The following is a 21,650-nucleotide window of genomic DNA, read 5'->3' on the forward strand; positions in this document are numbered from 1 at the left end:
AAACGTGCATCTCGACCATTAGTAAATCTAGTTACTGTCAACATCCTGTTTGGTAAGTCATTTTATACCTAAGTAGTAACCAGCCTGGATTTACCCCTGTAAATGTTTAAAATATTTCTTCTGCCTGTGTATGGTGTTCCAATTTGTGTTGCTCATTTAACAAAGCTAACCAAAGCTTGAAATACTAGAGCTTTTCTACCATGTCCTTAAAAAGAGAAGTTAGTGGTTGCTTTTCGTCCTCTTAAGAACCTCTTATTTCTCTGATCCAGACTAAAACGTTAAGCAAAGTACACCTATGAGTTAAATTCAAAAGTGGAGCAAGAAGAAAATCGGAGCACACCTGAAGGTCCTGCTGCAGCACTTTATTCATCGTTCATGGAAAGAAAATAGATCTTGCTGTACCCAGTATCATGAGCACAGCTGAGCCGGCAGGAGCGTGCACCCAATCCGGGTGCACGCTCCTGCCGGCTTACCTCTGCTTGTGATACGAGCCACAGCAAGATTTATGTTCTTTCCATGAACGATGAATAAAGTGCTGCAGCAGGACCTTCAGGTGTGCTCTGATTTTCTTTTTGCTCCACTTTTGATTTTATTGTTTGAGTCGCTATTCTCGTGTAGCACCACACATGTTCCTGGACTGTGTTTAGATACTTATTCCCTATAGCCTTTGCTAAATCACATATCTCCTGCATTTGTCCTGGCAAGCAGTGCCCGGTGGTCTCTCTAGTTGGAATTACAACTATAAGTTAGCCAAATCTCTCATGGCCAGTCAAAGGTGCTTAGAGGGCTCAAATTGTCATAAAATGTAAGTAAAAAGTGACAATATTTAATACACGGTCGCCGTTGTATGGTCATTAGCAAAATAGTAAGCAGCTGTTGAAGCGCATTTTCTCCAGGACTGCATTAACACATACAACACTAAGCAATATTGTTCACAGATGCTGCGGGCAGAGAAATCCATTTTCCAATAAATATTGTCAATCTTCCCATAACAACATTCACCTGCATTTCCTCCAATGAGCTATTGTAGCTTTCTCTCTCTCTGATTCCCTTACTGAGTGGGAGTAGAGTGACTAACACATAGGCTCAACTGTAGGAAATCTGGACAGCTATTGCTCAATGTAATCTAATGGGAGGATGAGAAAAGTCAGACATATGTAAACTTCACAATTCTTAGGTTGGGTTCACAGATGTGTCGGATCCAGTGTGTGATTCTCAATTGTGCAAGATGTGTTCCCCTGTTCGGCACCCATGTAGTGCATTCCACCATCTGGTGTCCAGCTTGAGATGCTAGATGAATGTGAACCTTCCCCTTCAAATGAATGAGATCAGTTTTACAATCTGCTTCTCCCAGGTGCTTTTTCTACAGCCCTGGAGAGAAACACCGCTGGACGACGCACATATGTTAAGGGAGCCTTATTTCTAATGAGCAACCACTAATTAGATAAAGCCCAGCTTTAAAAGGGTATTCCACTATTAGACATCTTATCCCCATCCAAAGGATAGGGGATAAAATGTCTGATCATGCGGGGCCCACCGCTGGGGACCCCCATGATCCCCCTTGCAGCAGTCCGGTACCTCAGTTTTCTCCGAGGCTGATGACGGGCGGTGCAGGGGACGGGGCATCGTGACATCACGGCCCACCCCCTCATGACATCACATCTGCCCCCCCAATGCAAGTCTATGGAAGGAGAATCATGCTCCCTCCCATAGACTTGTATTGAGGGGGCGGGGCATGAAGTCACGAGTGCTGTGATGTCACGATGCCCCGTCCCCTGCTCCGCCCCTCATCAGCCTCGGAGAAAACTTAGCTCCGGGCTGCTGAGGTACCGTGCTGCTGCAGGGGGGATCATGGGGGTCCCCAGCTGCGGGTCCCCCATGATCAGACATCTTATTCCCTATCCTTTTGATATGGGATAAGATGTCTAACAGCAGAGTACCCCTTTAAACTTTAAGCATTTATATGTATAAGCATGCATACACTATTAAAGGGGTACTCCACTGGAAAAGTTTTTTTTAGTCAACTGATGACAGAAAGTTAAACAGATTTGTAAATTACTTCTATTAAACAATCTTAATCCTTCTAGTACTTATAAGCTTCTGTATGTTCCACAGGAAGTTCTTTTCTTTTTGAAATTCCTTTCTGCCTGACCACAGTGCTCTCTGCTGACACATCTGTCCATGTCAGGAACTGTACAGAGCAGGATAGGTTTGCTATGGGGATCTGCTCCTATTCTGGACAGTTCCTAAAATGGACAGAGGTGTCAGCAGAGAGCACTGTGGTCAGAAAGAAAGGAAATTCAAAAAGAAAAGAACTTCTTGTGTTGCATATAGAAGTTTATAAGTACTAGAAGGATTAAGATTTTTTAATAGAAGTAATTTACAAATATGTTTAACTTTCTGGCACCAGTTGATTTAAAAAAATGTTTTCCAGCAGAGTACCTCGTTTAAAAGTATTAGGCTAACGTGGTGGTGACATTTTGCCTACAGACATTAAAGGAGAAGAAAACACTAGCCTGAGGGAGGAAAATATTATGACCCATGTTTTCAAGGGGAGGTTGAGGTTTACACGAACTTGTGGTTTGAAAGCTATTTTGAATGCTATGAAACCTAAGGCAAAATAGAACATATCTATATGTGTGATAGGAAAATGATCAGTGGCCAGTATCCTGCTAGGCTTTATTGATAAATCTCTCCCTATACACAAATAGGAAGAGATCAATCAATCAATCAAGTCTGACGGGGTAGTGAGAAGCTGCCAAGGACCACCGTGGTGACTTTAAGGGGTACACCGGCAAAAAGGTTTCTTAAAAAATATGCCTACACTGCCTGCTTAAAGGTGTACTCCAGTGGAAAACTTTTTTTTTTTTTTTTAATCAACTAGTGCCAGAAAGTTAAACAGATTTGTAAATAACTTCTATTAAAACATCTTAATCCTTCCAGTACTTATTAGCTGTTGAATACTACAGAGGAAATACTTTTCTTTTTGGAACACAGTGCTTTCTGCTGACATCACGAGCACAGTGCTCTCTGCTGACATCTCTGTCCATTTTAGGAACTGTCCAGAGCAGCATATGTTTGCTATGGGGATTTTCCCTTACGTCCTAACCAGTAGCACAGATGGGGTATTCCACCCCCCGCGAACTGGTAGGACAGATGGAAGTTTTATTGAACCTAATTAAACAATCAGTAAGACACACCCACAACCCCCTGTATAAGTAAGAGGGTCATCCTCTGCCTCATTGTGTTTTTTTCTGTCCTCCCGGACAGTGGGACAGATGGTGACCCCCTTACTCCTGTTGGAGGGGGGGGGTTTCTCTTACTTGCAGTTCTGGGCTTAGTTTGCGAGCCCATCTGCTCCTATCCTCGGAGCCGCGACTCCAATCGCGGCCCCGGCCGGAAGTGCGTCAGCGGCGTCTGACGTCACTTCCTGTTTCTCTCTTTCGCTCCCGGCTCGGTTTTTTGCGCCGTTTTTGCCAATAATGCGGCGAAACCGAGCGAGGAGCCTCTTCTATAACCCTCTAACTAATAGGGTTCCTTTTCCTCCTGTTTTTTGTAAGACAGGATTTCTCGTTCTGCAACTCCGCCTTGTGGGCGGAGTCTTGTTTTGGCGCCAGCCAGGAGGATATTTAAACTCCCCCTAGGCTGCCATTCAGCCTCCTAGAGCGCAGAGCTGTTGGTACTTCCACAGTCCTGTCTTTTTGAGTCTTAGTAGTGCATCCTTGCGGATACTACTGTTTCCCTATCTCTCTTACCTGGTCTCTTGCTGAGAACTTGGGTATTTTTATTATATTTTAGCTAGCCGCAATTTTTTCTTGCCGCTACATTATCTAATCACTCCTCTCATATTTACCTAGATATGTCGACCGAGGGCTCAGGGGATCGTGAAGGCTTGGCAAAAAGATCCGCCAAGCGCAAGCACCTCTCTTGCCATGACTGCAATACTCCCCTGGAGGATAATTATGAATTTTCCAGGTGCCCTCCTTGTAGGGCTAAGTCTCTACCTTCCCATCAGACTGAACCTACAGTCCAGGATATGTATGTGTGGGTCTCCTCTAACATGTCGGCTATGCAAGCCTCTATTGAGGAGCTGAAACACGTTGTCTCTCAGAAACGCGCCAGACCTTCTTCACCTCCCAGAATGGAGATGTCTGTGGATCAGGAGAGAGAAGAATCCAAGTCCTCCTCTTCGGATGAGGAGGTCACTGCATCTTATTTTTTTCCGCTGGAAAAGACCCAGCGTCTTCTGAGATCCATCCGGTCGGGGGACCAGGATGTTGATCCCGGGGAAGCCTCTACCTCCGCCTCTAAGGGACCTAGGGTCTTTAAAGCGGATGATACCCTTCTGTCCGTGCTTAGAACGGAATGGAAAAAACCAGAAAAGGGTCCGGTCTTAACTAAAAGATTTAAGACCATGTTTCCTATACAGGAATCTCAGCTTTCTTCCTGGGGCCCTGTCCCTAAGGTTGACATGGCAGTTGCCAAACTGTCCAAGAGGACAGTGGTCCCTGCCGAGGATGGGTCTTCCTTGCAGGATCCAATGGATCGGAAGGCTGACTGTGCCATGAGGCGCTCCTACTCCACTGCTTCTGCGTCTGCATCAGTGGCGATAGCTTGCTCTGAGGTAGCAAACTTTTTGAAGACCCGTCTTTCCAACATCCAGTCGGATTTGGACCAGGGGGTTCCTAGAGATGAAATTCTTTCATCCTTCAAGACGTCCAATCTGGCCGTTGATTTTTTGTGCGATGCTTCCACCCAGCATCTTAAATTGGCCTCCAAGTCTATGGCCCTGGCTTCTGCTGGACGACGTCCTCTATGGTTAAAACCTTGGAAGGTTGACAACTCTTCCAAGAACACCTTATGTGCTATGCCTTACGAACCCGGCATTCTTTTCGGAGCTGAGCTGGACCGCATTATGGAGGGACTTTCTGACAAGAAAGGCAAGTCCCTTCCTTATTCCTCCTTTCGTGGTCGAGGCCGGCGTTCTGGGGGCGGATCAGCCCCCCAGCCTAAGCCTCAGAGAGAATGGGGTAATCAACGCCGGGGCGGAAAACGCTCCCGTGGCTCCAAAGACAACAGAAAGCTCTGACTGCGGGCTTCTACGAAGCTCTGGGTTCCTTGCCGAGGTGACCTTTCCAGTTTCCCATCCTGCCCCCCAGATTCCAGTTGGTGGTCGTCTTCACCACTTTTCAAGCGCCTGGTCCCTCCACATTCAGGATCCTTGGGTCCTGAGATTAATCTCGGATGGTTATTCGATAGACCTCGAATCAATTCCCCCATCCAATTATGTGGAGACAAGAGTTTTTTCACCAATCAAACAGGGGGCGCTAGAAACCTACATTCTGGAATACATCCAGAAGAATGCCTTAGAGGAAGTTCCTCTTTCAGAACGGGGGTCAGGAATTTATTCTCCAGTCTTCCTAGTTCCCAAGGTAACAGGAGACTGGCGGATGATTATAGATCTGAGATATCTCAATCAGTATGTGAAGCACAAACGCTTTCGTATGGAAACTATTCAATCTGTGGTCAACCTCATCTCGCCAGGGGATTACCTGGCTACTCTGGATCTAAAGGATGCTTACCTTCATATTCCTATTCATCCGGTATCCAGAAAGTATCTAAGGATCGCAGTTCAGGTAGGGGGAGTTCTAAAACACCTCCAGTTTGTAGCCCTCCCGTTTGGAATTTCTTCGGCCCCACACACATTTACCAAAGTGGTGGTAGCGGTAGTCGCTGCTCTAAGGCTCCAGGGGCTCAGCATCGTTCCCTACCTAGACGATTGGCTCCTCAGAGCTCCTTCTTCTGCGATCCTGTCCCAACATCTGCAACTAGCAGTATCCTTCCTTCACCAGTTAGGGTGGATAGTCAATTGGGCCAAATCCAATTTCCTCCCTACTACCTCAGTGAGGTTTCTCGGCTTCATAGTCGACTCAATCTCCATGACACTCTACCTCTCTCCCGAGAGGAAATCTCGGGTGCAGGAATTGGCCCTTTTTCTCTCTGTACCCCGGAGAGTTTCCATTTGCACTCTCATGCGGATGTTGGGACTTATGTCCGCTACCGTGGATGCGGTTCCTTGGGCTCTTTGGCATCTACGCCCTCTTCAATCAGAGGTGCTCGCCACTTGGAATCTCAGGCCCTCGGGCCTAAACAAGTGCCACTCCCTGTCTTATCGAGTCAGGTCCTCTCTCAGATGGTGGTCTCACCTCGAGGACGGCAAGTCAATGATCCAACCCCCTTGGATCATACTTACTACCGACGCGTCCCTTGTAGGTTGGGGAGCGCATCTCTTGGATCTGTTAGTGCGGGGATCTTGGTCTCCTCAGGAGAGAGGGTTAACCTCCAATCTCCTCGAGATTCGAGCCATCAGATTAGCACTCCTCCACTTTGCTTCTCTTCTTCAAGGGAAAGCAGTAAAGATCCAATCAGACAGCATGACGGCTGTATTGTACATCAACAAGCAGGGAGGCACTCGATCACAAAGCCTCCTCAGAGAGGTGGGTCTGATCTTGGATTGGGCAGAGAGGAACCTAACCCACCTGTCGGCAGTTCACATTCAGGGATCTCTCAATGTGATCGCCGACCGCCTGAGCAGAGGACTTTCAACTGGAGAATGGTCTCTCCATCCAGAGATGTTCAAACAAATAATACTCAGGTGGGGTATGCCAGAAATAGATCTTATGGCAACAAGGTTCAACACCAAAGTGGTGAGATTTTGTTCCCTGTACAGGGAAGACAACCCAGTAGCAATCGATGCTCTCTCAATCCCATGGAGGTTCAGGCTGGCCTACATCTTCCCTCCAATTTCCTTGATCCCAAGGGTATTGATGAAAATCAGGCAGGACCAAGCCTCTGTCATAGCCATAATTCCATTTTGGCCCAAGAGAGCTTGGTTTACCCAACTCTTGCAAATGAGTCGGGGACAATTCTGGAGGCTTCCCCCAGAGCAAGCACTAGTGTCGGGGGACACTCACAGCTGCTCAAATCTTCAAATGTTCAACCTGACAGCCTGGAGGTTGACCAGTCCCTTCCACATCTAGAAGGGCTTTCTAGTGCGGTCTTGAATACCCTCTCGCATTCCAGAGCGGAGTCCACTAACAGAGCCTATAAAAGAATTTGGACAACTTTTCAGTCTTGGTGCTCCAAGAAACAACTACCTGGACAGAATCCAGCTGTTGCCACAATCCTCAACTTTCTCCAGGAGGGATTAGACAAGAATCTATCTCCTTCCACACTCAGAGTTCAGGTATCAGCCATCTCTGCCTTTCTCAATAAACCATTGTCTCAAGACCCACTAGTCAAAATATTCTTGAGGGAATCCTCAAGGTTAAAACCTACAATTATACAACCTGTCCCAGCATGGGACTTATCGACGGTGCTCAAGGGGTTAGCATCTCCCCCCTTTGAGCCCTTGGAGGAGGTGGACATGAAGTTTGTTACCATTAAAATAACTTTTTTACTGGCAATCACTTCAGCCAAAAGGATTGGGGAACTTCAAGCGCTCTCGGCACTTGAACCATATACTAAATTTTTGCCGGATCGAGTGTTACTCAGATTCATGCCATCCTTTATACCTAAGGTTCCATCATTCCAAAATATAAATCAAGTTATATCCCTGCCAGTATTTTCTCCTCCTCCATCCTCCAATGAAGATAGTGCTCTTCATTGCCTAGATATCTCGAGATGTCTCCAGATCTATATAAGAAGATCTTTGGAGTTCGGAAGGATGAAAATCAGCTAATTCTCTTTTCAGGACCCAAGAGAGGTCTTAAAGCTTCAAAGCCCTCCATCAGTAGATGGGTAAAAGATGCCATTCGTATTGCCATGGTATCCCAAGGTAAGGAGCCTCCTGAGTTTGTAAAAGCTCATTCCACCAGGTCTGTATCTACCTCCTTTGCGGAAAGGAGTCTTGTTCCCTTGGAACATATATGCAAAGCTGCTTCCTGGAGTTCACTCTCCACATTTATCACCCACTACAGACTTGACAGTAGATTGGCCGATTTTTCCTCATTTGGACGGACAGTATTATCTGCCGTCAGGCATGAGAGCCCTCCCTCATAGGGTTTCTGCTTGCCATTTCCCCATCTGTGCTACTGGTTAGGACGTAAGGGAATCGTTAATTTCTAACGATAATTTGTTTTCCCTTAGTCCTAACAGTAGCACAACTTTCCCTCCCTAGTTAAGTTATTTTCTTCTATTATTTACCTTTAGTTCTTCTTGTTACTACACAATGAGGCAGAGGATGACCCTCTTACTTATACAGGGGGTTGTGGGTGTGTCTTACTGATTGTTTAATTAGGTTCAATAAAACTTCCATCTGTCCTACCAGTTCGCGGGGGGTGGAATACCCCATCTGTGCTACTGTTAGGACTAAGGGAAAACAAATTATCGTTAGAAATTAACGATTCTCCTAATCTGGACAGTTCTTAAAATGGACAGATATATCAGCAGAGAGCACTGTGCTCGTGTTGTCAGCAGAGAGCTTTGTGTTCCAAAAAGAAAACAATGTCCTCTGTAGTATTCAGCAGCTAATAAGTACTGGAAGGATTAAGATTTTTTTAATAGAAGTCATTTACAAATCTGGTTAACTTTTTGCCACCAGTTGTTTAACCGGAGTTCTACCGGAGTACCCCTTTAAAAAAAAAATGTACTTACTGTTTTTGACCCACCCATAGCCAGTGTTATTGCAGCGTCCATTTACCACCACACTTCACTTCACAGTGCTGGGGTGAATGCATCACATTACCACTCAGCCACAGTTGTGTCTTATCTGAGCCAGTGATTGGCTAATGTATTGATCACAGCACAGGAAGCTAGGCGAGGAGGAGACTGGAGCTATACATGTTTGTATATATAGCTTATATTTTTTTATTTATTTACCACCTTGATGAGAATATTAGAGATGAGCGAATTTACAGTAAATTCGATTCGTCACAAACTTCTCGGCTCGGCAGTTGATGACTTTTCCTGCATAAATTAGTTCAGCTTTCAGGTGCTCCGGTGGGCTGGAAAAGGTGGATACAGTCCTAGGAGACTCTTTCCTAGGAATGTATCCACCTTTTCCAGCCCACTGGAGCACCTGAAGGCTGAACTAATTTATGCAGGATAAGTAATCAACTGCCGAGCCGAGAAGTTCGTGACAAATCGAATTTACTGTAGGTTCGCTCATCTCTAGAGAATATATTAATAAAAAATGCTGCCTGGGCAAAAGCAGATTAAAAACCAGTTCCTATAGAATCTTTTACCAGATTTAGGTTCCATCTAAAGGCAGCATACATCTAAGGACGGTTACCCTGATCTAAACACTATGCTAGTTTCTTTTTAATACATACATTTTTTCCAACTGTAAAAATACATAAATCCTCCCATTGTATGCGTGCTTAGTCACACTGCAGGTAACCTGGGAGCAGGCTGTGAGTCAGACCTAATGCTGCTTTAATTGCCCACTGGCCCCTGGTATTGCCCATACAGCACAGGTATGTTAGTGTTAGTGTTGGTGTGCGGGCTCAGGTATTTCCTTCATATTAGGATATACTGGCTAATGTCTCAATTTTAACATCAGTTTAAGGGTTAGCCATATGTCATTGTTTACATCTACCACAGTAGAGCACCTAAATTTATGTATTACTCTATATGTTACACATTCACACCATCTATCTGGTGTAGGAGGCCATTGCGGCACTTGTAGTCTGCTGCATGCATCACCCATCACCCAGTTTATGCTCGGGATTGCCCTTAGGAATGGACCACAAGAGCAGGATCTGATCCCCCAGTATAAATGCACAACTGCATTTAGGGTTGAGCATTTGAAAGCACGTTTTTTTTCTTGTAGTTTCTTGTGCCATATTTATGTTAAATGGTACCTGGTACCTGATAAAAATGTATATATTTTATTTATTCATACATATATATATATATATATATATATATTAATATATTATAGATTCATCTATTTGATTCATCTATTCATCTATATTACCTTTCTAATATACTCAATAAAACTTTGTAACTTTTTATGTTAAATTAAACCAAAATGTTGGGTCACCAGGAGTCCTCCTCCTGGTCCTACCTGCAGTCCTGCTTGCAGATTGTCTTCTGTAGCAGCTTGGCAGAGACACAAGTTAGGAAATGCAGATGGGACCTCAGATCAGCACAGTGTATAGAGTGTAGACCAGAGTTCAGAGAGCTAAATGGAGTGTATGCAGCCTCATCCAATCACAGCCAATCACACACCGAACTGGTCTCGGCTGTTTGTAGCAGAGTGAGGGAGCACCACCCACCATTGAGCACCACCCACCCACCCACCAAGGAGCAACAGTGTTCTGTCAACACTGTGCATGAATAGAACACTGGTGGGTGGGTGGTCCAGAGCTGTAGCCCATGAATTATCATGCATGCGCTCACCACTCCCTGGTGATAATCAAAAATGTTAAAAAAAAAGTATGGCCCCTAAAAAGAAAACTAATATAAGGTTTGGATTAGAGTCCATGTCAGCCTACATCTGGTAACAGAGTCTCTTTAAATGTCAAATGAGACAGTTACCCCAAACTACACTTTAAGTTCAATGTATGCAAAAGAAAAGAAGTGGCACACAAGCAGCTGTATATGAAATTACATCTGGCAAATACACATGGTGGACCATTTTAAATGGTCCCATTAAACATAAACTCTCAGTGCAATGGAAACAAAGTCTTATCTGTGGTTAAAGGGGTACTCCACCCCTAGGCATTTTATCCGCTTTCCAAAGGATAGGGTATACGATGTCTGATGCTGTGGGACCCCCGTGATCTTGGCTGCGGCACCCCAGACATCCGGTGCACGAAGCAAATTTTATTCACTCCTTGTCGGCCAAGGCCACGGCCACGCCCCCTCAATGCAAGTCTATGGAAGGGGGCGTGATGGCCTGCCACGCCCCTCCCATAGACTTGCATTGAGGGGCGTGGCCATGACGTCACGAGGCTCCGGCGCTGTACCCGACGCTCTAAACGAACACCCGGTGGTGGGACCCCCCCAGTGGCGGGACCCCCACGATCAGATATCATATCCCCTATACTTTGGATAGGGGATAAGATGTCTAGGGGTGGAGTACCCCTTTAAAGTTCTATGAGGTTTCACAAGAGGTATTCCATTGCAATGACAATGCAGCCAGATAGAATATGCTTGATACATCCTACTACATAACAAGCCACCTCATACCATACTGAAAAGTGTTGTGCACAAAAGGCTAACCATTTATTTTAACTGTTATTGGATTTCTGACAAATAAACCATGCAATGGGAACAACATATTTACTGACTAATTGAGAAACTTTTTAATGATCTGTTATCTGGCAGGAAAATGTTCTTTTACGGAACAATCCAAGAGAGTCATTTTTCTATATTGTAATAGCTGTTCGGAGAGGAGACATTAGTGACTGGCGCCCTGGTTTTTAATCCAAGCAGCTGACAGCAAATGGCATGTTAATGAAATCTCAATTTGTAATACTGTCCAGTCCTTCCCAAATGATATAAAATGGTGTAAGCTTTTCAGCTTTTCTTTATGACAGATGTAGCATTAAATAGCATAATGCCCTGTTTGTGATTGTGGATATTGAAGGGTACAATCATGAACATTGGATTTACGTGCGCCTTGTACCATTGTACCAGTAATAAATCTCAAACTTAGTACAATGTGACATTAAGTCTTGTCTGATTGGGTGTTCTGGTGAATTTCAAGTATTTCACATAAATGTAATATTAGTAATTGATCCCATGTGACTTTTGCCTGAATTATCTATTCTGTAGATCAGTGTGGACACCGCAAACATAGGGCAGTGCTGATTGAATGCAACAATGATGCAAAGTATAGGTATCAAATAGTAAAAAGCGTCACTCCAAAAATGGTGAAAAAATGTGTCTTTTATTCACCCATCAGGTTACAAAATGTAACATTTCAGCCTCATCATGAGGCCTTTCTCAAGCCTAAGCTTGAGAGAGGCCTCATGGTGAGGCTGAAACGTGGCATTTTGTAACCTGACGGGTGAATAAAAGACACATTTTTTTCGCCATTTTTGGAGTGACGCTTTTTACTATTTGATGTATGATGGACGGTTTTGGAGTCTGAACCCAAGGATCCGAGCACCCATTTGTGACTAGAAGTCATTTTACAGTGCCGATTTCCCTATACACACAAAGTATAGGTATATAACGTGTAACAATTAGTAACAACTGTACAATTCTGTAGTGATTCATTTCCTTTTAAACTCATACGGAGATTGTGGCTTTATTCCTCTGCTATAAAAATCCAAACCCTTGTTTCACTACGCAGTTAGGATTTCAATGATATGAAGACATGCCCCATTTAAATGCAGCCCCCACGTAGTAAGAGTATCCCAATGTTCTGTCTGCTAAAACCTTTATCAATCAGTTTTTGATGGAGAACGTTGAAATGGCCAGGCCATGCTGGTGGCCTTCTACTCTGGATAATATAGAGTCTAAATTAGGGGACTCCTTTCTGTGATGCCCATATGCCAATAAAGGGCACATGAACAAGCGTTATCTTAAGCACATAAACATTCCCATAATAATTGAGAAGGAAAAATTGTGCTATGAAATGGCTGATCTCCTGGGACATATAGAGAAGAATTCTTCATATATTTCTCACAGCTTAGTTGTATTTTCCATCTGAGGCAGAATAGTCTCAAGGAAGAGAAGAAGAATGTAGAAGCATCTGCTAAAATGTTAAGTATTTTGTAGTATTAGTGTTTAATATTAAAGGTGTTGTCCCTGTAAAAAAAATTATATTTCATTGTCATTTAAGTCATTAAAATAAATTCTCATCCATGAGATGTTGCTGTAACATATTTGTTATGGAGCCACCTGTTGTTGTTTTAGTTTCTTCTAAAAATGTCCACTGAATGTGTCCAGTACTGGAGGATGTACATGCTCGATTTCCACTTTCTAATTCACCTTTGCCAAAGTGATTCCTGCTATTCCTGCAGGAATCAGTGAACTACAAGGCAGCTTCTCAGCACTGAACACATTAGGTGGACATTCTGAAAGGATGTCAAAACAACAGAAGGGGGTGCCATAGCAAAACTATGCAGATAGACATTTTAGGTAATGGGTTTAAATGAAAAACTGTTTAATTTTAATACAAAAATAATACTGAATCCTTGGGGAACTCCTTTTAGTATTTCCTTGAATCAATGGTTCCCAACCAGTACCCATTGGCAGCCCATTTAAAAAAATGTACCCCCATATTAGCGACATGTTTGTAATTTATATGGTGCCCTTTAAAGGTACAATGAGGTGTAATTTTGACATCTATGTAATGTTCCCAAAAGTTACTTCTTATGGTATTTTTATGTAGCCCCTTAATCCAGAGTTCAAGGCTACAACATGGTTCTGTTAATGTTTTTTTTTATTTGGTTTTGACCAGGATTGTAGAGCAAGAAGGGGTTTTCTCTCCCAGCCTCTTCAATCTAATCAATACTTTCAATGATACTTTTGGAAATGCTGACTGGAGCCACTAATGGGGGTCTCCTAGATGTCCAACTCAGCAGGACAGCTGAGGCAACTTTTCCTACCAGCTGGCTTAACAATTTAAAGTCTACCTGTCATTTCAGGGGATTAAAAAAAAGTTCCATGGTTTTGAGTTACTGATAATCGCCTCTATGGTACAAAGCTATTTCAAAAATTTCTCCAAATTAAGGGGACGGAACAGAGCTGAGCTGTTTGCTAGTAGTTCACCCATGGTAACTTCCTCCCTTAGTTGCCTGTCCAATCACAGCACAGGACCTACACCTAAGTTAAAGTGCATTGGGCTTTCTGGTACTTTGCAGGGGATGATTCCCACAATAAAGTACTAAAGATGATAAGTGGGGAGACGGTTTTACTGATGCTCTGGCTTTTTAAGGTGCTATTTAAGCAGAAATGAAAGAAACACCAGCAGCACAGCTAGGAAGGGGTTATACATAGCACCGTGCTTCTGCTGCTGCTGTTGCTGCTGCTGCTGATAATGATGTGAGAAATAGAGATTAGATAAAGGTGGCAGGACTGTATACATACAGAAGCAGCACAACAAGGAAAGGATCACAGTGCAGATCCTATGGACACGTATTGTAGGAACACAGAGTAGGCTTTGTAAGTATCCCTATACACAGTTACATAGTTAGTACTGTTGAAAAAAAGACACATGTCCATCACGCTCAACAAAGGAGGTGAAGGGAAGGGGTATGGGTGTATGAAGGGGGAAGGGATTCTATATTTCTGTGTAAGCATTAATATTATTTTGTTCTGGCCATCAAAATATGACTCTAGATCACTCAGGCCAGTTTGGTATAGGATTCCATTAAAAAGAACTTTCCACCAACAATGGGCACATATTATTTGAAGATAGATATATAGATGCCCCGTGATCACCTCATCTGTAGGGCATATTCTAAGTAGATATAAGTGAAAACAGATCTCTTTGCGCATCATATATACATACATAAAGTAAATATGTGGAGTGATTTAAAGTAAGGCATAAATAAATAAATATACATACACCAAATCAGATATCTATACCCCTTGTAATAATTATATTGATAACATCTACTTTGTTCTATACGTACTTCTTAGAGCTCCGATCTAGCAGCATCCTAATGCTATTGACAGGAGTCTGTTGATTTTCTATAGTAAATTAACCATGAACAATCATAAACCTACACTAATGGCATTGTAAGCTAATGTCTGGCCATTACTTATATGTTAAATAGGTTATAGGACGCACTGATGATAAACAAGTGCAGTACCCTCTCGCAATGATGTGTATATATATATATATATATATATATATATATATATATATATATATACACATCCTTATAGGATGCACTGAAGATGAACAAGTGCAGTACCCTCTCTTGTTCATCCTTGTAGGATGTAGATTATGGTCAAATTTTAAGACTTTAGTCACATACTTTTTCTATCATTTTTACTGCTACTATGATAATTAAATGTTGCATATATAACTAGGATATTTACCCATCTGACATTTTTATTGATAAATAAAACTGTTATTTGGATACTGTTATGCATAACCCTGTGTGCATACATTGATACATTGCCGTTATTCCCTATTCCTAGATTTCCTGAATAAATACTGCCTTTGAGTTTATGTCAAAAATGTTTATTGTCCCTCAATCCTCTCTAAGGTAACAAGAGCAGCAGAGAAACTTGCAAGTTGTAGCATTATCCATAGTATACATTCTGATCAGAAGTAGTGTTGAGCGGCATAGGCCATATTCGAATTCGCGAATATTCGCGAATATATGGACGAATATTCGTCATATATTCGCGAATATTCGCGAATATTCGCATACTCGTTATAGTCTCGTTTTATTTTCGCATATGCGAACATTCGCGTATGCGAAAATTAACATATGCGAATATTAACATGCAAAATTAGAACACGCGAAAATTCGCATATGCGAAAATTAGCATATGCGAAAATTAGCATATGCGAAAATTAGCATATGCGAATTTTCGTATATGCGAATTTTCGCACGCCAGTCTCACACAGTAGTATTAGAGCCTTCTTTACACCACACAAGCTGGAAGCAGAGGGGTGATCACTGTGATGTGTACTGTGAAATAAAAAAAAACGAATATTCGTAATTACGAATATATAGCGCTATATTCGCGAAATTCGCGAATTCGCGAATATGCGATATTCGCGAATAATATTCGAATTGCGAATATTCGTGAGCAACACTAATCAGAAGGAACATACTACAGAAATGGCATCTGTGACAAAATATCTATCCTCTGCCTATGGTGTTAGGAAAGCATGTTATACTAAAAAGCAAATGTATTTTATTTGACTTTTTTTTTTTAAGCCATTATGCTGCTAATGGAGAAACTTAATGTACAAGTTCATATAGTGTACAACATGAAAAGAATACAGAGAAAAGAGTGGACTTCATGTGATGTTTCCTTAAGTAAGCTGCACAGGGTATCTGGCAGTGACCACTATAGGTTACTATGTATATGACTTTGTAATGGAAAACAATATTGACATAATATAAAGAGCTGCTTGTAGAACCAGATGGGTGCAGCCCTCAATAACCCTGCATTCAGTCTCTGACCTCTCATTCTGCTGTTGGCAATAGTGACATCTGCTAGTCTATCACCTAAATCTCCAGTAAATAACAATGATATCAAATACAGCACACAACTTACAGCTTTCTTGTGTGTTGTAGAAAAGTCTCCTTTATTCTGCAGGCAGCAGAGTCCACATTCTCCTGGGGCACCTTCTCCAGCTATAGGATGCATTAGTTCAGTCCATGCACTGATATATAGAGCTGAAGATGGGAAAGGAGGCTGCCTCCTCCAGTCTGATCTGCTCCTCTGCTCCCAGAGCTGCTAATTAAAGTCCTTGGGAGTCAGGGACTAGAGGAAGGAGCCAGTCAATGCACAGGCTGCTGCTGCCAGTCACTCCTCCTCCCTGCCCCTGCAAGGTGAGGAGCCTCCTGGAAGTCCCCGGAACCTGGAGGTGTTCTGCACCTTTCATTCTCCTGGAATTGTTGTCCCTTCCTGATCATTGTGCTGTGTTTCCATTAAGTCACCTCATTGTCTGCATTAACCCCTTCTTTCCTTAACAGACCTCTTTTCTTTTTTTTCCCCTCTGCACTGCATATTTTCTGTAACTTTTGGCTGTATAGTTAGGGCTGGTACATGAATGGAAGAATATTTTGGCTTTAGTTTTCAACACCTGAAAAAGAAATGTAGGTAAACAAATATTTGAGGATTTATTTCCCTTTAATTGTTTTACCATTAATGTTTAATAACTTGAAATATTCATTTCCTTCTCTATGTCAATATTTAAACATTAAACTCTATTTTCTGTTGGGGATAGGGATTTTACTAAATATACAAATAGATGCTGTTAAATCCGTATTTTGTTATTTTTAGATTTGTGTCACATTTCAGATATTTTGGCTGTTAGTCTTTTTTTCCGTTTCATTGAAGACAACTACAGCGGATCGCCCCAGGTCAAGCCTCTGGCAACTATGGCAAGCAGCTTATTTTGCCAGTGGGTAACTGTCGCCAGCCAGGCATTTTAAATATATTCATACGTACATCCAGATTAGTCTATTGCCCTCTAGCAGTGGTCTCCAACCTGCAGACATCCAGATGTTGCAAAACTACAACTCCAGGCATGCCCGGACAGCCAACGGCCATGCTGGGAGTTGTAGTTGTGCAACATCTGGAGGTCCACAGGTTGGAGACACAAAGTGGAAAGGGGTCGGCACTCAGATGAGTGGCGGTGCTCGCGGAAAGTTGGGTACTTGAAAGGCAAAATAATCCCAGCACTGGCTGATTTCTTCTGCAAGTAGTAACATGTTTTATTCACACGGTGCAAATCGCGTACAATAACAACAACGTGTTTCGGCCAATGCCTTTCTGATGTCAGTCTGAGAAAGGCACTGGCCAAAACGCGTTGTTTTTGTTATTTTACGTGATTTTCACCGTGTGAATAAAACAAGTTACTACTTGCATAAGAAATCAGCCAGTGCCGGGATTATTTTACCTTCCACAGGTTGGAGACCACTGCCCTATAGTATTGAGCCTATTACCATATAGGGCCTCATTTACTAAGAGTGTCAGGTTTTTACTAGTGTGAAAAGTTGTTTCAGACTTGCAGGATTCCTCTCTATTTACTATTCGGAAAAGTTGGGAACATTTTCTGACCAGCTTTTTCCAGGTGGATATTTCCAGCCATTTACCCACAGGATTTTCTGTGAATTCAATAGTAAATCAGTCGAGTTGGGAAACTACGCCCCTTTTCGGGCAAACCCCGCCCCCTTTGCGGCAGACCATGCCCCTTTTTCAGCTTTTCACAGTGCAATGTCGAGTTTGTTGGATTTTCCAGGCGCACACTGTCGTACACTGGCACAGACTGGCGCAGACATGTCTCAGACACTCTGCGCCAAAATAACCAGACAAAAACTGGTTGGTTTCAGCTTAGTAAATGAGGCCCATTGTGTTGATTCAGAGAAAGGCAACAAAAACCCATGAGGCAGGAGCCAAATCGTAATCAGAATGAATTTCTGGATCAACAACCCATGTCCTAAATTCATTGACTATAACCTTTAATATTATAACTGTCCAGAAATTTCCATCTGCTGTTGACTGTCCGGGCATGTTGGGAGTTGTAGTTTTGCAACATCTGGAGGCCCACAGTTTGGAGACCACTGCCCTATAGTATTAAGCTTATTACCATATAGTATTGATTCAGAGAAAGGCAACAAATACCCATGAGGCAGGAGCCAAATCGGAATCAGAAGGAATTTCTGGATCAACAACCTTTGTCCTAAATTCATTGACTGTAACCTTTAATATTATAACTGTCCAGAAATTTCCATCTACTGCAGTAGTTTTAAATAGTGGCCAATTTGATAAGTATTCATGTTTAACAAGTATGGATCAATTCATAGGGTGAAATTGCTCCTAAATAGTACCTCCTAAGCAATGAACACCCTTTATAATGACTGCTTTAATAATTTGGCTTTTACCCCCCCCCCCCTATATTATATTAGAGGAGAAAGGTTTATGCAGTAATATCAGAAAGTATTACTTTACTGAGAGAGTTGTGGATGCATGGAACAGCCTTCCTGCAGAAGTGGTAGCTGTAAATACAGTGAAGAAGTTTAAAGGGGTACTCCGGTGGAAAACTTTTTTTTTTTAAATCAACTGGTGCCAGAAAGTTAAACAGATTTGTAAATTACTTCTATTAAAAAAAAGCTTAATCCTTCCAGTACTTATAAGCTGCTGAATACTACAGAGGAAATCCTTTTCTTTTTGGAACACAGACCTCTCTGCTGAATCACGAGCACAGTGCTCTCTGCTGACATCTCTGTCCATTTTAAGAACTGTCCAGAGTAGAAGAAAATCCCCATAGCAAACCTATGCTGCTCTGGACAGTTCCTAAAATGGACAGTGATGTCAGCAGAGAGCACTGTGCTCGTGATGTCAGCAGAGAGCACTGTGTTCCAAAAAGAAAATAATTTCCTCTGTAGTACTCAGCAGCTAATAAGTACTGGAATGATTAAGATTTTTAATAGAAGTCATTTACAAATATCTTTAACTTTCTGGCACCAGTTGATTAAAAAAAAAAAAAAAAAGTTTTCCACCAGTGCACCCCTTTAAGCATGCATGAGATAGGCATAAGGCTATCCTTCATATTAATTGTATGGTTCTTAATAGTTTTTATCTGCCAACACATTCTATGTTTCTATGTTATATAGCTTATACATGTTAAAAGGGTTATCTTGTTGAATAAAATTAAAATAAGGGGGAGGGGACAGATTGGGGGAATTGGGGGATCCTCTCGGTGATCTGCTGTTCCACCAGTGCCCAGGTAGACGCTGATCTCCACTTAGTAGTATTATCTTGACACAAAGAAAATTGGTTCGCCACTGTGGCCAGTGATTGTCTGAGTGATCATTTTCTGTGTTGTGATGGGGACTTGCAGATCACCACAGACCCAGGCACAATCAGACTGGCAGCCACAGGGTATCAGTAAGAGGAGAAATATGTTTTAACCTCATATTCTATCCTTCTTCTTCTACTTTAAACCACACATACAGTAATGGGATGAGCTTGTAAATGCAAAGGGATAATGTAATATGGATATCCCTAATTCTTACCAGACCTGGATGCTCTAGCATTTTTTTTTCTTTCCCAAAGCCAGAAATAGATCCATAAATTAAGTAAAAGTATAAAAGAAGGACTACTTCTAGCTTGGGGGAAAAACTATCAAAAACATAATGCGTGACTTAATCCCAGTGATAATATAAATTTCCTACTGTCATAGGAACCCCTATGGCAACACAGGAAAGAGAGATCTCATTGACGTTGTTTTACATTACAAAACCCACATTGTTCAACAGAATATTCCATTGTTTTACCTAAGGTGTGGCTAAAGGAAACAAAATTTACAAGTTAATATAGTGTACAGTATAAACAGCTCTATACAAACATGTCTTCCTTATTTTAATCTGCATGTGAATATAAAAAATAAAAAAAACTTGCCCAGTATAGCAATCCTTACATCTCCAATCTATCTTCATACACCTTCATATAGTTGAATGCAATCTTGTGATCCCTTTATTCAGCCATTTCCAGCTAGGGAGAAATTGCCAACAATATTCTCAATGGCCTCAAGAATTGACTACCGTATTTTTCGCCGTATATACGGCAAATACATGTCATATCGCGGCGGTCCCTGTGGCCATCAACGGCTGGGACCCGCGGCTAATACAGGACATCAATGATCGCGGTGATGCCCTGTATTAACCCTTCAGATGCAGCGATCAAAGCTGACCGCCACGTCTGAAGCGAAAGTGACACTAACCTGGCTGCTCAGTCGGGCTGTTCAGGACCGCCACAGTGAAATCGCGGCGTCCCGAACAGCTTACAGGACACTGGGAGGGACCACACCGGCCTCCTTGGTGTTTGCTCCATGCCGGGATCCCCTGCATGGCCGGCGCTCTCATTCGACGTCATCACGTCATTGCGCACGCCGTCCCATCATCCAATAGGAGCGGCGTGCATAGCAGCGTGCGTAGCAACGTGATGGCGGTGACGGATAGCGAGCAGAGTCATACCGGAGCGACGGGGACACCCCAGGGACGTGGCGACAGCGATGGAGGGCGACATCCAGGGCAGCGGTGACGAGTGGTGACGGGTCCGGAGCGGCGGGGACACGTGAGTACTACCTCCTATACCAGTGGTCTTCAACCTGCGGACCTCCAGATGTTGCAAAACTACAACTCCCGGCATGCCCGGACAGCCAACGGCTGTCCGGGTATGCTGGGAGTTGTAGTTTTGCAATATCTGGAGGTCCGCAGGTTGAAGATCACTGTCCTATACTTTACATTTGGTTCAGAATCTTTTTTTTCTAGATTTTGCACCTTTAAAATTTGGTGTGTCTTACATGCCGGAGCGTCTTATAGGGCGAAAAATACGATATATATGTGTGTAAATGATGTTAGCAGTTATTTTATACATAGTTTACACTTTGCTCTGATGTTTGAACCTCAAATGAAAAGTAATGTGTTTGATGTCTGCATATAAGTCTATGTGTCATCCTGCCCTGTACTAAAGCAAGTGCCTTTTCTGAAATAGCCCACTTGTGCAGTTCAAGACACTGCTGCCGTGGCATTGTGGGAGAATAAACACACACACACACACACATGGCCTATTTTTTATTTCTGTAAAGAAAAAAAATATCCATTTTACAATCTTAAAACCTAACATAAGAGTGCAGTTATTGCAGCCTATAGTTTGGCTGAATCTGTATTATTGAATGATTTATGAAAATTTCATATAGGGTCCGGGGATCCTTACATTTTCTTTTTAACTTTAATCATGACAAATGTGTTCTTAACAGCACATATCCCAAATATCATGATGCTGACTAGGTTCATTTATCATCACTTTAGCAATGCTATATGCTGCATCTCACTTCTTTTATCTCCTTATTAATAATATATTATCAACTGATCTGTAAATCAATGAATTTCCCCATACAGATATATAATATTATGGATTGGGAATTAAAACCCACACAGAACACCAGTCATTTATTCGTGTACAGAGCACAGATTATGTGCCCATAC

At 42.5% G+C, this 21,650-nt stretch overlaps 1 protein-coding gene across 2 annotated transcripts in view; it reads right to left on the minus strand.

The window, feature by feature from the left end:
* NPY2R (neuropeptide Y receptor Y2) overlaps nt 1–16,532 on the minus strand; it is a 104,847-nt gene extending 88,315 nt beyond the window's left edge. Inside the window, exon 1 of one of the 2 annotated variants that reach the window (XM_056562165.1) lies at nt 16,207–16,532. The gene's annotated coding sequence lies outside the window, so the exon portion shown is untranslated. The remainder of the gene's footprint in view (nt 1–16,206) is intronic. The other variant, XM_056562145.1, reaches the window with a different exon arrangement.
* Between the last annotated feature and the right edge of the window lie 5,118 nt (nt 16,533–21,650).

This window comes from Hyla sarda, chromosome 1 (assembly GCF_029499605.1).
Source record: "Hyla sarda isolate aHylSar1 chromosome 1, aHylSar1.hap1, whole genome shotgun sequence".
NCBI classification, from domain to species: domain Eukaryota; kingdom Metazoa; phylum Chordata; class Amphibia; order Anura; family Hylidae; genus Hyla; species Hyla sarda.